The following is a 5190-nucleotide window of genomic DNA, read 5'->3' as shown; positions in this document are numbered from 1 at the left end:
GAAGATATGAATATCTTAATGTTGAAGATATGAATGTGTAAGGTGTCGGATATGAACATTCATCGATATTCATGCGGATCATCTTCGTTTCGTTGAAGATCCCGCTCTGATACCACATGTTAGATCCTAAGATCAACATGAACACGATGAATGGAACGAATAGCCACAAAGTAATCAATGAAGTTGAGAGAAAATGAGATTTTCTATTCCACGGCTTCCTTGATCTCATTACATAACATTGGCTATTGTTAACTTCTATAGAGTTCCTAGATCCTTTATATAGCCCTCATCTAAAGGATCTCTTGGGAGTATGATCGACTCATTCTTGGGTACCTAACAAACACTTACAAACCACATTACAAAGCATTCAATGCATCAAAATCTATTTTACTCCTATCAAACCCTAACTCAAAATCACAAATTTAACAATTATATTTTTGAAGCTTTTCCATGACAACCTATATACCAAATTGAAGCTAGTGATGCTAGTAACACATTTAATACATGTGATAGTGCTCCAAACGAACATATAATTAGTCGCAATATCGTTCCAATATGAAAAGTTTTTAAATGTAATTTCCTTATTTTTAGTTGTAATAGTTAAATAAATAAGTGCGAAGGCGAAAGACGCAAATCGCTCGAAAATGAAGATTTAAAGACAAAAACGAAGATTTAAAAGACCAAAACGTCCAAAATGGTCAAACATACAAGTTACACTCCAAGTGGTTCAATATATTGATGAGAAACGTCTCAAAATTACAAAAGTACAAGCCTCAAAATGCAAAGTACAAGATATTAAATTATACGAAAAGGCGTTCGAAAATCCGGAACCGAGACATGAACCAACTTTCAACGCTCGACGCAACGGAGCTAAAATTACAAGTTAACTATGCTCAAGAATAAAATATAATATTTAAATAATTCATAATAAGAATAATAATAAATAATAAAAAGTTGTTAATTGAGCATAGTTAAGGGGTCATAAGTGAAAATTTCAAATCAACATTTGCCTATAAAATGGAATTCACGGAGTAATGAAAAAGGACACCTCTTTCATCTTTTCCTTTTCATTCTCTGTAACGAATATATATATATATATTTATAATTTTAATTTTAAGTTGAATAATAATAATTTTGGGTTATTGTAAGAAATGTTTTACGAGTTTTAAGTCGAAACTCTGTCCGGGTAACGCTACGCGATAAATAATCACTGTAAGCTATGTTTTTCCTTTTTAAATTAATGTCTCGTAACTAAGTTATTATTATGCTTATTTGAGCTGATGTAATCGTGATGTTAGGCTAAAATATTAAGACGGGGTTATTGAACTTTGGACCATAATTAAGGTTTGGGCAAAAGACCGACACTTGTGGAAATTGGACTATTGACTATTAATAGATGGGGGGTATTGTCTAATTGAGTGACAACTCATTGGAGTCTGTCGAACCTATCTTCAAATTAATTAACCTAATAATTAATAATGATTATGGTTGTCCTATTTAGTGATGTTCATATGGAATCTGTTATAATCATTTAATTAATCAATTGGGTTGGGTAATTGATTATTCATTCTGATCAAGTGGATGAATTAATATTCATAAACTAATTAAAACAGGGGTGGATTACATACAGTGATAACTGGTGTAATTGTTGACAGAAGTGATAACTGCGTCACAGTTTAAATCCTTAATTAATTGGAATATTTGACTTCGGGGATAAGGGTAATTTGACGAGGACACTCGCACTTTATATTTATGACCGATAGACTATTATGGACAAAAACCAGATAGACGTATCAAATAAACCAGGACAAAGGACAATTAACCCAGAGTAATAAATTAAATTCAAAACGTCAAACATCATGATTACGGAAGTTTAAATAAGCATAATTCTTTTATTTTATATCTCATCGTACTTTTATTTACTGTCATTTTATTTATTGTCATTTTAATATTGTTATTTATTTTACGCACTTTAATTATCGTCATTTATCTTTACGCTTAAAATATAGAATCGACAAACCGGTCATTAAACGGTAAAACCCCCCTTTTATAATATTACTACTTATATATTTATATATATTTTATACAAATATAGTTCTATAAAAATATAGTACGTATCATCAGCTCCCTGTGGAACGAACCGGACTTACTAAAAACTACACTACTCTACGATTAGGTACACTGCCTATAAGTGTTGTAGCAAGGTTTAGGTATATCCCATTCCTAAATTAATTAAAACTTGTGTAATATTTTGTAGTATTTCGTAATAAAAATATATAACTATTTCGTACACCCCTACGCACATCAAGTTTTTGGCGCCGCTGCCGGGGACGCTGAAAAATGCTATATTTTTGTAAACTATGTTTGTTTAAAAGTAATTTTTATTTTTAATATATTGTAATAAGTGTTGAAAAAAAAAAATACATGCATTTTTTTTTTCAATTGTCAATATATCAATTTTTTTTTTCCAGCAACGATCTAACAAACTAGCTTTTGCTTAATCTGGTTATAGTAGTTATCCATCTCCCGTAGTAACGTTCCAGTGTGTTACAATCCATACTATATTTAGCAATTATGTCATATGCCTATTGTCATATCAACCGTTTACTATTTAATTATAGTAGTATACCTATCAACTATAATTAAATACATCGTTAGGTGCATGTTGTAATTAATTCCCATTAAAAATAATGGTTATTGATCTCTGTAAGCATAAAAAAAAAAAAAGTTTTGTCATTGCATTCCCACTAGGGAGATTATATAAAAAAAAAGTTGACCTGGAATACATTTAACTAAAACCCGTTTTATAATTATGGACCTAATTAATACACTATTATCAAACAAACGGTTTTAGTTTAAATGATTGATACTTTTATTATTTTTATCCTTTGTTTTATAGTGATGATTAAAGTTTTAAAAAGTCGTATTTATTAAATACTTCAGGGGTATATTATGTAACTTATAATTAATAATTTCTATCATGTCGCTTTCATGTGAATAGTAAATTAATTAATTTAAAAAAAAACAAAACAAAATAACAGTTAAAATGAATCCAGTTCCATCATTTGGTAATACATTTTAAATCCATTATCGACTTATCGGAAACATTAAATATTTAGAGTATAAACTTTATGACACTTTAGAGACCCTTATAATGGAATTTCACTATTATAGTAACAATATTAATTATAAACTCAATAAATTATTATAAACGTATTATTAAATGTAGAACTATTATAAGCAACTATTATTAAACGTATTATTCTTAAGTTTGGAAAAAGTTTGAGAACTATTATAAACGTATTTAATATATAAATGCAGATTGTAACTATCAGTTTGTGACTACAGTTGGTCTCAATATTAAATATAGTTTATTTGACAGTTGTAAAACTATAATCAAGTTTGTGACGTATTGTTTATATATTTATATTATTATTATATATTTTCAATCTCATGTTTATAATGGTTGTTTATTCTTAGAAAAAAACAATTAATAAAAAAAATTTATTTAAAAAAATATATTTTTAAGATTTTTTCTATAAAATTAAAAAAAATGTTTATATTTTAAGTTTTATTACCTTTAGATTTTTAGACTCAGTCACAACTTTTAGTATTAAGTTTAGTTTTGCCATAGTTATTTTTATACTTTTAGATTTTTAGGTTTTGCCGTAAAATTCCTTAAGTGCTTTTTCTTTAGACTAAGATTTAGGTGCCTTAAAATTTTGCGACGCCGTGTTAAAATTTTAGTATCCTTTTAAGTAATTCCCGTTTTTCGTTTAGAATCTCTTTTTAATTTTCGACGCGCTACAATTTTCATATTTTTCGACCTTTTATTTTTCGACATTTTTCGACGCGCTCTTTTTCTTTCTTATTTCTCGACGCTCTAGTTTTTAGGACTTAGAATTTTCTCTACTTCTTATCTAATTCTCCAAACGGAATGAAAAATTATTTAAGCGGTTAAGTTAATAGGCATCCAAATTTTCTGGTTCGTAGTAATAGTTGGATTTGTTAGTGGCTAGTTGTGGGCTTCCGATTTAAAGGGTCCTGGCTACCTGCTGCATCTTTTGGCTATTCGAAACGTGGGAAAAATCAGAAAAGTCTATTAATTAGACAACTTATAAAAGTTATTCTATTTTTATAACTAATAGGATATTCTGTGAATGCACCGAGCAAAACGTTCACCACCTTTCATACGTTCACCACCTGTAACTCGATCAAGACATCTAGCTAATATTATCGCCGTTGATTTTTCTTTAGAATCATCATCTAGTCAAACAAGAACTCCAACTCAAATTTTCGATAATCCATCTTTTGAACCCGACTTCACAACTAAGAACCCGGAGGATATTCAAGGACAATTCCAAGATCCTGAACCACAAACCGTTAAATCAAAATCCTCTAGTGATTCGTATTCAACAAATTCAAATATGGAAGTAACGGAACCTCAAAGTATGGAAGATCGAATGAAAGCTACACGCACTGGTCAAGGTCACGCCATTATTAAGCCAGATGTTAATGCTCCAGATTATGAAATCAAAGGACAAATCCTACACATGGTCACTAATCAATGCCAATTCGGTGGTACAGCAAAAGAAGATCCAAACCAACATCTTCGAACGTTTAATAGGATCGGTACACTATTCAAAATCAGAGAAGTTGAAGATGAACAGATATATCTCATGTTATTTCCCTGGACTTTAAAGGGAGAAGCCAAAGAATGGTTAGAATCGTTACCTGAAGGAACGATTGACTCATGGGATATTTTAGTTGAGAAATTTCTTCAAAGATTCTTTCCGGCATCTAAAGTCGTGAGACTTCAAGGAGAAATTGCCACATTCATGCAAAAGCCAAATGAAACGTTATATGAGGCATGGACAAGATTCGGAAGGATGTTGAGAGGATGTCCTCAACACGGTTTAGATACTTTTCAAATAGTGCAAATTTTCTATAAAGGCATCGACATCGCCATACGAAAAGATATCGACACAGCAGCTGGTGGTTCCATTATGAAGAAAACCGCAACCGAAGCTCACAAGATCATTGATAACACAGCATCCCACTCTCATGAGTGGCACCAGGAAAAAGATATTTTTCGTTCATCTAAAGCGGCTAGAGCCGATTCTAGCCATGACTTTGATTCCGTTTCCGCAAAAATAAATGCTTTTGAGAGACGAATGGAAAAGATGAATA

At 30.6% G+C, this 5190-nt stretch overlaps 1 non-coding gene across 1 annotated transcript; it reads right to left on the bottom strand.

Moving 5' to 3' along the window:
- Positions 1 to 4811: 4811 nt before the first annotated feature.
- Positions 4812 to 4918, bottom strand: LOC139856584 (small nucleolar RNA R71). The gene has a single exon (XR_011762056.1). It is a non-coding gene; the product is annotated as a small nucleolar RNA R71 (small nucleolar RNA).
- Between the last annotated feature and the right edge of the window lie 272 nt (positions 4919 to 5190).

The sequence above is a fragment of the Rutidosis leptorrhynchoides genome, chromosome 6 (assembly GCF_046630445.1).
Source record: "Rutidosis leptorrhynchoides isolate AG116_Rl617_1_P2 chromosome 6, CSIRO_AGI_Rlap_v1, whole genome shotgun sequence".
Taxonomy (NCBI): Eukaryota; Viridiplantae; Streptophyta; class Magnoliopsida; order Asterales; family Asteraceae; genus Rutidosis; species Rutidosis leptorrhynchoides.
This window is presented reverse-complemented; position numbering and strand designations above follow the sequence as displayed.